Source organism: Tachypleus tridentatus, chromosome 3, assembly GCF_004210375.1.
Source record: "Tachypleus tridentatus isolate NWPU-2018 chromosome 3, ASM421037v1, whole genome shotgun sequence".
NCBI lineage: Eukaryota > Metazoa > Arthropoda > Merostomata > Xiphosura > Limulidae > Tachypleus > Tachypleus tridentatus.
The window spans coordinates 52514623-52527873 of NC_134827.1; positions in this window are offsets into that span (position 1 = coordinate 52514623).

Sequence of the window (13251 nt, forward strand, 5' to 3'; positions counted from 1 at the left end):
TTAACCTACGTAGCTATCGGAAAGTCAGTCATGGCCACTATCACCGGATTTTGTGGGTTACAGTGACCTTGCTGATGGATAAAATTTATGAAGTCACTTTGGAGACAAGATGGCTTCCAGCACGTTATATTCCATTTCACAGTGTTAAGATATTTAATTATTCAACACATGAAGAAAGTCGAAAATATCTAATTGAACAAGTTTGTTTGCAGTCACAAGAAAGTGGAACAACGGTACTAGCCTTGACTCTAACCTACAGCTGTACATAAATTACGAACTGTATCACATGCATACAGCTGTTCCTGATTCTTCTTGTCCCATAAAGGCCCAGCATGGCCAAGTGTGTTAAGGCGTTCGATTCTTAATCCAAGGGTAGCGGGTTCAAATCCCGGTCGCACCAAACATGATCGCCCTTTCAGCCGTGGGGGCGTTATAATGTGACGGTCAATCCCACTATTCGTTGGTAAAAGAGTACCCCAAGAGGTGGCGGTGGGTGGTGATGACTAGCTGCCTTCCCTCCAGTCTTACACTGCTAAATTAGGATAGCCCTCGAGTAGCTTTGCGCGAAATTCAAAACAAAAAATTGTCCCATAAACTTCCAACTATCACATGTGTGGGGAAGGGGCCAGAAATTTCCCCCTTGTCGGTGATGAGCTCCATTAGACTAGATTTGTTTGTTTTGAATTTCGCGTAAAGCTTCACAAGGGCTATTGAATCAAGCCGTCCCTAATTTAGAAATGAAAGGCCACATGGAAAGTCACCACCGCCAACTCTTGAACTACTCTTTTACCAACGAACAGAGGGATTGATCGTTCCAGTAGAACGCCCCCATGGCTAAAAGGGGTCATGTTTGATGGAAAGGGATTCAAATTCATATTTAGTGTCAAGCGCCCTGACTGGTTCTCTTTATTGACGAGTTGTGTGTCACTTCTGTTCACTAAATTCAAGTTATATAATAACTAACAGTATATTGTAAATGAAAGTAAAATACTGTATAACGACATGACAAGAATATTGCATCTGCTGTATGCAGTCGACGAGGCTTTTTAGCCCAACATGAAACCTGAGCTAGGTGTCACACAGCTGTATACATACAGTAAGGGTTTTCATCTACTGGCTACCAAAGTTATTACATCTAACCATTTGTCTACAGTTATTTTGTCATGACAATAAAACTCGCGCCTGAGTCGCGCTAAACATGCTCGCCTTCCCAGCCGTGGGGGCGTTATAATGTGACGGTCAATCCCACTTTTCGTTGGTAAAAGAGTAGCCCAAGAGTTGGCGGTGGGTGGTGATGACTAGCTGCCTTCCCTCTAGTCTTACACTGCAAAATTAGGGACGGCTAGCACAGATAGCCCAGCCCTCGAGTAGCTTTGTGCGAAATTTAATGCCTCCCGCTTGTACAGCGGTATGTCTCCGGATTTACAACGCTAAAATCAGGGGTTCGATTCCCCTCGGTGGGCTGAGCAGATAGCCCTTTGTGGCTTTGCTATAAGAAAAACACAAACAAGACAATAACACAAAATCATGGTAGATAATTATAACTATTTATTACAAAGATACCATGTTTTAATTTGACATTTTGACAACTTAAATCATCTATTAGTGTACTGAAGATGTAAAAGTTGTTACAGCAACACGTTTAAGTTAGTTCATTGGAATGTCGGTGTTGGTATAATACATTCTTGTTTTCTTTCGTGAGTTCTAACATTGTATACAACAAGGCCCGACATGGTCAAGCGTATTAAGGCGTGCGACTTGTAATCTGAGGGTTGCGGGTTCGCATCCTCGTCGCGCCAAACATGCTCGCCCTCCCAGCCGTGGGGACATTATAATGTGACGATCAATCCCACTATTCGTTGGTAAAAGAGTAGCCCAAGAGTTGGCGGTGGGTGGTGATGACTAGCTGCCTTCCCTCTAGTCTTACACTGCTAAATTAGGGACGACCAGCACAGATAGCCCTCGAGTAGCTTTGTGCGAAAACTCAAAACAAAAAGCAAACAAGTATACAACAACGAATTGAATTGAAGGATCCGTTGTAGAGCTCCAAGTGTTCAACATTCGGTGCTGTGGTGTTTCTTGAATGAAAGTTTTTATACAAAAACGTTTAACATTCGCTTTGGTTATTATTTTTTTTAACGTCCATCTGAAAGTGATTATGTTTCATACAATATGATAACAAAGAATATCTTGATACGACAGAATACGTAGTCTCCAACTTTTTATTTTGTTTTGGAATTTCGCGCAAAGCTACACGAGGGCTATCTGCGCTAGTCGTCCTTCATTTAGCAGTTTAAGACTAGAGCAGTAGTTCTTAACCTTGTTGGAGGTACTGAACCCCGGAAGTTTCGTACTTGCATTCACTGAATCCTTCGTAATTGGAAAAATAAAATGATTTTTTTTTTCAAATTCAAAACATAAGTAAATATTTTATTAGCACACAAAATGAACCATTCATCAGTTGCACACAATATCACTGAGTTCAAAGAACAAAACCAACAAAACGTGAATTTCACATAAAAACATAACTCAATGAATATTTATTGCAAATCAATGTGTCTTTTGCTGTTGCCTTTCAGAGACAAGTTCAGAAATGCGCGGCTTCACCTTGGCAAGTGCCACTCTCATATCATTTTCGCAACAAAGTCTGTTCCTTTTCTTCGTTTTTATGTCTACCATCCTCGAAAAGGATTGCTCGCAAAGATACGTTGTAACAAACGGTATGAGAATCTCAAGGGCTTTCTTAGTACTAAGACGGTACCCTACGATTTGGTGACACCAAAACGTTGAGAGCGTTGTTGTTCTGAAAAGTTGCTGTTGAACTGGCTCTGCTGAAGTTCAATAATTTCGTCGAGGTATTCATCATTGACATCTGCTGTCGCAACACTAAACGTGAACAGCTGTCTCACCCATGTTGGATATGACTCTCTGGTGGTACAAAAATGTCTCCGATTTCAGACACATCTTCCACCGCCCTGCATCTGTTGATTAAAAGCATTGAAGATATCGGCCATGTACGCCAAAATGGGAGTGAACTCAGCTTTTCGAAACAATCTGCATGACAATGTTGGTGCTCTCGCAAAAACAGGGCTAATTCCACATGCATGGCAAAAACACGATTCAGCACCTTTCCCCGGGATAACCACTGAATGTTAGAATGGTACAGAAGTACCTCGAATTCAGAGCCCATTTCATTACACAGCTTTTTGAAGATGCGGTGCTTCAGGGCACTATTTTGCACAAAGTTCACACATTCCACTACAATTTTTAATACTTCTGCCAGTTTTGAAGGCAAGGTTTTTGTTGCCAATGCATGCCTGTGCAGAACACAGTGCAAATACAATGATGTGTGGTGCATCGGCTTTCACCAGCGCACCAAAACCAGAGTTTCGTCCCATCATGACTAGAGCTCCGTCCGAACAAACTGCAGAAACCATACCCCACGAAAGATCGTTGTCTCTGAAGAAGTCATCCTCAAGTTTCTTCACGACGGCTGCCTTAGTTGTTGTTGTAAGAGGCTTACAAAATAAAAAAAAATCGTTTATCTCGTCGTTCTTCACATAGCGCACGAATACAGCAAGCTGGCTTAGATTGGAAACGTCGGTGGTCTCGTCGAGTTGAAGGCTGAATTTTGCAGGGCTTGAAATCAGATCTGCAACTACTTGAGCCAAGATGTCATCACTCATGTCATCTATTCTGCTGCTGATGGTGTCATTTGAAAGAGGAATTTGGGATAACTTATTTTCAGTAGCTTTTCCCAGCATGATATTCGCCATCTTCAACGCAGCTGGTTTTTACGAGTGCTTCACTAATGGTGTGTGGTTTGCCCTGCTTTGCGATCAAGTACGCAACTTTGTACGATGCTGTGAGGATCGGTTTGTCAATGGGTACAAAGCCGAGAACAGGTAAAGTAGCCTTTTCATCGAACCTGGCTCTCTTTACCTTGAATTCAGCAAATTCAGTATTTCCCATCCCCATGCAGCTTTAGGGATTGTTCTCTTAGTTTTGCCAGTGCTAGACTAGAATTGCTCAACTTGGCATTACAAATCATGCATTGAGGACGCTGATTCCCATCATGTTCCGTTATACACGTGAATCCATATTGTACGTATTCATCCGACCAGTTTCTGTTTTTGCTCGACATAGTTAGTATGAAGAGATTGAAAGATTAGGAAAAAAATCACAAATGACGCACGATTACTACAGTCACAAGTCGACTGCTAAGCGCACGAAGTTCCCTGCAGCACAGATATTAAGGCCAAGTGGAGCGTGACGTCACAAATCACATGAGTGGGGTGAACAGAACGGACACACATACTGTGTGTGTCTTTACCTCCGCCGAACCCCTGAGAGTGGCTCACCGAACCCAGGTTAAGAATCACTGGACCAGAGGGAAGGCAGCTACTCATCACCACCCACTGCTAACTCTTTTACCAATGAATAGTGGGATTTACTGTAACATTATAACACCCCCACGGCTGAAAGGGTAAGTATGTTTGGTGCGACGGGGATTCGAACCCGCGACCCTCATATTACGAGTCGAACATCTTAACCCACCCGCCCATGTTGGGCCGCCAACTTTTTATAATGAAAATGTATACAGGAAATTATTTATTTAAAATTTATTTCTAGATAATCTTTCAACAGCAGGTGACAGTTCTGTACAAAAATAACTATAGTTATTTCATTGTTGAGATAATGGAAACGTATTTTAAATACATTAAAATCGCACGAGTTGCTCAACATACTAAATTAATTTAAACGTAACATATTTCTAACAGAGGAAGCGTGCCACATCTTAAATGGACTGCATTTTAAATTAAGAAACAAATTCAGTTACTAGTATTAAAGCAAGCTTGATTATTTGTGTATGACCATGCCAGTGATAAAATCCTTATAAAGACTGTTTTTGATGTAATAATGTCACATTAAGAGTTCGACCAGTTTGAATATTTATAGTTATGCAATTGTTTGTTTTTTTAAATTTCACGCAAAGCTACACCAGGCCTATCTGTTCCTAATTTAGCAGTGTGAGACCAGAGGGAAGGCAGTTCGTCATCACCACCCACCGCTAATTCTTGGGCTTTTCTTTTACCAACGAATAGTGGGATTGATCGTGACTTTATAACGCCCCCACGGCTGGGAGGGCGAGCATGTTTGGCGCGACGCGGGCGCGAACCCGCGACCATCAGATTACGAATCGAAAGCCTTAACACGCTTGGCCATGCCAGGCCGGTATGCAATTGAAAGCTTCCAATTACGATTTTTTCAAAACAAATTTATTGGTCAGGGTTTTGAAGTCACCTTGTCTTTCCAAATCTCTGGGACGTTTTCAGATGTATTATTATAACATAAGTATCTCACAAAAAGAACCAACTATCTGCAGTTTTCTTTACTTAATTAATCATAACATTAGTATCTCACAAAGAGAACCGTCTGTCTGCAGTTTTCTTAATCAATAGTAACATTAGTATCACACAAAGAGAACAGTCTGTCTGGAGTTTTCTTAATCAATCGTAACATAAGTATCTCACAAAGAGAACCGTCTGCCTGCAGTTTTCTTAATCAATCATAACATTAGTATCTCACAAAGAGAACCGTCTGCCTGCAGTTTTCTTTACTTAATCAATCGTAACATAAGTATCACACAAAGAGAACCGTCTGCCTGCAGTTTTCTTTACTTAATCAATCGTAACATAAGTATCTCACAAAGAGAACCGTCTGCCTGCAGTTTTCTCAATCAATCATAACATTAGTTTCTCACAAAGAGAACCGTCTGTCTGCAGTTTTCTTAATCAATCGTAACATTAGTATCTCACAAAGAGAACCGTCTGCCTGCAGTTTTCTTAATCAATCGTAACATAAGTATCTCACAAAGAGAACCGTCTGTCTGCAGTTTTCTTAATCAATCGTAACATAAGTATCTCACAAAGAGAACCGTCTGTCTGCAGTTTTCTTAATCAATCGTAACATAAGTATCTCACAAAGAGAACCAACTATCTGCAGTTTTCTTTACTTAATTAATCATAACATTAGTATCTCACAAAGATAACCGTCTGTGTGCAGTTTTCTTAATCAATCGTAACATTAGTATCACACAGAGAACCGTCTGTCTGCAGTTTTCTTAATCAATCGTAACATTAGTATCACACAAAGAGAACCGTCTGTCTGCAGTTTTCTTTACTTAATTAATCGTAACATTAGTATCTCACAAAGAGAACCGTCTCTCTGCAGTTTTTTTAATCAATCGCAACATTAGTATCACACAAAGAGAACCGTCTGTCTGCAGTTTTCTTAATCAATCGTAACATTAGTATCTCACAAAGAGAACCGTCTGTCTGCAGTTTATACTTAATCAATCGTAACATAAATATCACACAAAGAGAACCGTCTGTCTGCAGTTTTCTTAATCAATCGTAACATTAGTATCACACAAAGAGAATCGTCTGTCTGCAGTTTGCTTTACTTAATCAATCGTAACATTAGTATATCAGAATAAGAACCTTCTGCCTGCAGTTTTCTTAATCAATCGTAACATTAGTATCACACAAAGAGAACCGTCTGTCTGCAATTTTATTAATCAATCATAACATTAGTTTCTCACAAAGAGAACCGTCTGTATGCAGTTTTCTTAATCAATCGTAACATTAGTATCTCACAAAGAGAACCGTCTGTCTGCAGTTTTCTTTACTTAATCAATCGTAACATAAGTATCTCACAAAGAGAACCGTCTGTCTGCAGTTTTCTTTACTTAATTAATCGTAACATTAGTATCTCACAAAGAGAACCGTCTGTCTGCAGTTTTCTTAATCAATCGTAACACAAGTATCTCACAAAGAGAACCAACTATCTGCAGTTTTCTTTACTTAATTAATCATAACATTAGTATCTCACAAAGAGAACCGTCTGTCTGCAGTTTTCTTAATCAATCGTCACATTAGTATCACACAAAGAGAACCGTCTGCCTGCAGTTTTCTTAATCAATCGTAACATTAGTATCTCACAAAGAGAACCGTCTGCCTGCAGTTTTCTTAATCAATCGTAACATTAGTATCTCACAAAGAGAACCGTCTGTCTGCAGTTTTCTTAATCAATCGTAACATAAGTATCTCACAAAGAGAACCAACTATCTGCAGTTTTCTTTACTTAATTAATCATAACATTAGTATTTCACAAAGAGAACCGTCTGTCTGCAGTTTTCTTAATCAATCGTAACATTAGTATCACACAAAGAGAACCGTCTGTCTGCAGTTTTCTTAATCAATCGTAACATTAGTATCACACAAAGAGAACCGTCTGTCTGCAGTTTTCTTTACTTAATTAATCGTAACATTAGTATCTCACAAAGAGAACCGTCTGTCTGCAGTTTTTTTAATCAATCGCAACATTAGTATCTCACAAAGAGACCCGTCTGTCTGCATTTTTTACTTAATCAATCGTAACATAAATATCACACAAAGAGAACCGTCTGTCTGCACTTTTCTTAATCAATCGTAACATTAGTATCACACAAAGAGAATCGTCTGTCTGCAGTTTGCTTTACTTAATCAATCGTAACATTAGTATCTCAGAATAAGAACCTTCTGCCTGCAGTTTTCTTAATCAATCGTAACATTAGTATCACACAAAGAGACCCGTCTGTCTGCAGTTTTCTTAATCAATCATAACATTAGTATCACACAAAGAGAACCGTCTGTCTGCAGTTTTCTTTACTTAATTAATCGTAACATTAGTATCTCACAAAGAGAACCGTCTGTCTGCAGTTTTTTTAATCAATCGCAACATTAGTATCACACAAAGAGAACCGTCTGTCTGCAGTTTTCTTAATCAATCGTAACATTAGTATCTCACAAAGAGAACCGTCTGTCTGCAGTTTATACTTAATCAATCGTAACATAAATATCACACAAAGAGAACCGTCTGTCTGCAGTTTTCTTAATCAATCGTAACATTAGTATCACACAAAGAGAATCGTCTGTCTGCAGTTTGCTTTACTTAATCAATCGTAACATTAGTATATCAGAATAAGAACCGTCTGTCTGCAGTTTTTTTAATCAATCGCAACATTAGTATCACACAAAGAGAACCGTCTGCCTGCAGTTTTCTTAATCAATCGTAACATTAGTATCTCACAAAGAGAACCGTCTGTCTGCAGTTTTCTTAATCAATCGTAACATAAGTATCTCACAAAGAGAACCAACTATCTGCAGTTTTCTTTACTTAATTAATCATAACATTAGTATTTCACAAAGAGAACCGTCTGTCTGCAGTTTTCTTAATCAATCGTAACATTAGTATCACACAAAGAGAACCGTCTGTCTGCAGTTTTCTTAATCAATCGTAACATAAGTATCTCACAAAGAGAACCGTCTGCCTGCAGTTTTCTCAATCAATCATAACATTAGTTTCTCACAAAGAGAACCGTCTGTCTGCAGTTTTCTTAATCAATCGTAACATTAGTATCTCACAAAGAGAACCGTCTGCCTGCAGTTTTCTTAATCAATCGTAACATAAGTATCTCACAAAGAGAACCGTCTGTCTGCAGTTTTCTTAATCAATCGTAACATAAGTATCTCACAAAGAGAACCGTCTGTCTGCAGTTTTCTTAATCAATCGTAACATAAGTATCTCACAAAGAGAACCAACTATCTGCAGTTTTCTTTACTTAATTAATCATAACATTAGTATCTCACAAAGATAACCGTCTGTCTGCAGTTTTCTTAATCAATCGTAACATTAGTATCACACAGAGAACCGTCTGTCTGCAGTTTTCTTAATCAATCGTAACATTAGTATCACACAAAGAGAACCGTCTGTCTGCAGTTTTCTTTACTTAATTAATCGTAACATTAGTATCTCACAAAGAGAACCGTCTGTCTGCAGTTTTTTTAATCAATCGCAACATTAGTATCACACAAAGAGAACCGTCTGTCTGCAGTTTTCTTAATCAATCGTAACATTAGTATCTCACAAAGAGAACCGTCTGTCTGCAGTTTATACTTAATCAATCGTAACATAAATATCACACAAAGAGAACCGTCTGTCTGCAGTTTTCTTAATCAATCGTAACATTAGTATCACACAAAGAGAATCGTCTGTCTGCAGTTTGCTTTACTTAATCAATCGTAACATTAGTATATCAGAATAAGAACCTTCTGCCTGCAGTTTTCTTAATCAATCGTAACATTAGTATCACACAAAGAGAACCGTCTGTCTGCAATTTTATTAATCAATCATAACATTAGTTTCTCACAAAGAGAACCGTCTGTATGCAGTTTTCTTAATCAATCGTAACATTAGTATCTCACAAAGAGAACCGTCTGTCTGCAGTTTTCTTTTACTTAATCAATCGTAACATAAGTATCTCACAAAGAGAACCGTCTGTCTGCAGTTTTCTTTACTTAATTAATCGTAACATTAGTATCTCACAAAGAGAACCGTCTGTCTGCAGTTTTCTTAATCAATCGTAACACAAGTATCTCACAAAGAGAACCAACTATCTGCAGTTTTCTTTACTTAATTAATCATAACATTAGTATCTCACAAAGAGAACCGTCTGTCTGCAGTTTTCTTAATCAATCGTCACATTAGTATCACACAAAGAGAACCGTCTGCCTGCAGTTTTCTTAATCAATCGTAACATTAGTATCTCACAAAGAGAACCGTCTGCCTGCAGTTTTCTTAATCAATCGTAACATTAGTATCTCACAAAGAGAACCGTCTGTCTGCAGTTTTCTTAATCAATCGTAACATAAGTATCTCACAAAGAGAACCAACTATCTGCAGTTTTCTTTACTTAATTAATCATAACATTAGTATTTCACAAAGAGAACCGTCTGTCTGCAGTTTTCTTAATCAATCGTAACATTAGTATCACACAAAGAGAACCGTCTGTCTGCAGTTTTCTTAATCAATCGTAACATTAGTATCACACAAAGAGAACCGTCTGTCTGCAGTTTTCTTAATCAATCGTAACATTAGTATCACACAAAGAGAACCGTCTGTCTGCAGTTTTCTTTACTTAATTAATCGTAACATTAGTATCTCACAAAGAGAACCGTCTGTCTGCAGTTTTTTTAATCAATCGCAACATTAGTATCTCACAAAGAGACCCGTCTGTCTGCATTTTTTACTTAATCAATCGTAACATAAATATCACACAAAGAGAACCGTCTGTCTGCACTTTTCTTAATCAATCGTAACATTAGTATCACACAAAGAGAATCGTCTGTCTGCAGTTTGCTTTACTTAATCAATCGTAACATTAGTATCTCAGAATAAGAACCTTCTGCCTGCAGTTTTCTTAATCAATCGTAACATTAGTATCACACAAAGAGACCCGTCTGTCTGCAGTTTTCTTAATCAATCATAACATTAGTTTCTCACAAAGAGAACCGTCTGTATGCAGTTTTCTTAATCAATCGTAACATTAGTATCTCACAAAGAGAACCGTCTGTATGCAGTTTTCTTTACTTAATTAATCGTAACATTAGTATCTCACAAAGAGAACCGTCTGTCTGCAGTTTTCTTTACTTAATCAATCGTAACATTAGTATCTCACAAAGAGAACCGTCTGCCTGCAGTTTTCTTTACTTAATCAATCATAACATTAGTTTCTCACAAAGAGAACCGTCTGTCTGCAGTTTTCTTAATCAATCGTAACACAAGTATCTCACAAAGAGAACCAACTATCTGCAGTTTTCTTTACTTAATTAATCATAACATTAGTATCTCACAAAGAGAACCGTCTGTCTGCAGTTTTCTTAATCAATCGTAACATTAGTATCACACAAAGAGAACCGTCTGCCTGCAGTTTTCTTAATCAATCGTAACATTAGTATCTCACAAAGAGAACCGTCTGTCTGCAGTTTTCTTAATCAATCGTAACATTAGTATCTCACAAAGAGAATCGTCTGTCTGCAGTTTGCTTTACTTAATCAATCGTAACATTAGTATCTCACAAAGAGAACCGTCTGCCTGCAGTTTTCTTTACTTAATCAATCATAACATTAGTTTCTCACAAAGAGAACCGTCTGTCTGCAGTTTTCTTAATCAATCGTAACACAAGTATCTCACAAAGAGAACCAACTATCTGCAGTTTTCTTTACTTAATTAATCATAACATTAGTATCTCACAAAGAGAACCGTCTGTCTGCAGTTTTCTTAATCAATCGTAACATTAGTATCACACAAAGAGAACCGTCGGCCTGCAGTTTTCTTAATCAATCGTAACATTAGTATCTCACAAAGAGAACCGTCTGTCTGCAGTTTTCTTAATCAATCGTAACATTAGTTTCTCACAAAGAGAATCGTCTGTCTGCAGTTTGCTTTACTTAATCAATCGTAACATTAGTATCTCAGAATAAGAACCTTCTGCCTGCAGTTTTCTTAATCAATCGTAACATTAGTATCACACAAAGAGAACCGTCTGTCTGCAGTTTTCTTAATCAATCATAACATTAGTTTCTCACAAAGAGAACCGTCTGTATGCAGTTTTCTTAATCAATCGTAACATTAGTATCTCACAAAGAGAACCGTCTGTCTGCAGTTTTCTTAATCAATCGTAACATTAGTATCTCACAAAGAGAACCGTCTGTCTGCAGTTTTCTTTACTTAATCAATCGTAACATTAGTATCTCACAAAGAGAACCGTCTGCCTGCAGTTTTCTTTACTTAATCAATCATAACATTAGTTTCTCACAAAGAGAACCGTCTGTCTGCAGTTTTCTTAATCAATCGTAACATAAGTATCTCACAAAGAGAACCGTTTGTCTGCAGTTTTCTTTACTTAATTAATCGTAACATAAGTATCTCACAAAGAGAACCAACTATTTGCAGTTTTCTTTACTTAATTAATCGTAACATTAGTATCTCACAGATTTGTTTATAAAGTATGGGTTATTTTGTTTTTGAGTTTTTCTGTAGAACAGGAGAAAAATTGAAATGATGGAACAGAATATTTTATATAATGTCAACACTGGTTTAAATGTCACATTCACTCTTTGCGAGTTGAGAAATATCACTGGGTTAGTGTCACATTCACTCTTTGTGAGTTGAGAAACATTACTGGTTTAGTGTCACATTCACTCTTTGCGAGTTGAGAAACATCACTGGTTTAGTGTCACATTCACTCTTTGTGAGTTGAGAAACATTACTGGTTTAGTGTCACATTCACTCTTTGTGAGTTGAGAAACATTACTGGTTTAGTGTCACATTCACTCTTTGTGAGTTGAGAAACATCACAGGTTTAGTGTCACATTCACTCTTTGCGAGTTGAGAAACATCACTGGTTTAGTGTCACAGTCACTCTTTGTGAGTTGAGAAACATTACTGGTTTAGTGTCACATTCACTCTTTGCGAGTTGAGAAACATTACTGGTTTAGTGTCACATTCACTCTTTGCGAGTTGAGAAACATCACTGGTTTAGTGTCACATTCACTCTTTGTGAGTTGAGAAACATTACTGGTTTAGTGTCACATTCACTCTTTGCGAGTTGAGAAACATCACTGGTTTAGTGTCACATTCACTCTTTGCGAGTTGAAAAATATCACTGGGTTAGTGTCACATTCACTCTTTGCGAGTTGAGAAATATCACTGGTTTAGTGTCATATTCACTCTTTGGGAGTTGAGAAATATCACTGGTTTAGTGTCTCATTCACTCTTTACGCATTGAGAAACATCACTGGTTTAGTGTCACATTCACTCTTTGCAAGTTGAGAAACATAACTGGTTTAGTGTCACATTCACTCTTTGTGAGTTGAGAAATATTATCTTCTGTTAAAGAAACTAGATAAAAGTTTAGACATAAACACCAACCATATTTTAGACACAAACACTAAGCATATTTAGACACAAACACAAACCATATTTAGACACAAACACTAATTCAAATCAGAAAACATTTATGAAGAAATGACTTTGAAACATAACATCTGTGTTTTCAGTATATTTATGGCATCTGTTAAACATTAATAACAATAATTATACTTTATATAACACAAGTATATATGTCCTCAAATGTGAAATAAGGTTATTTTAGTGTATTTGTTCCTAAATTTGAACTGATACACTGGAGTACACACCTAGTCAACACCATTGACTTACAGATCTTTGGCTACTCTTACCTGACACAAAGAGGGAAAATTATACCCACAAAGTGGAACATGTTTTTGTAGAATTAGAATGGAGATAACAAAACCTCCTATCACACTAACCAGTAGGCATAGCTGGTCCAAAGGAAATTTAAGTCAG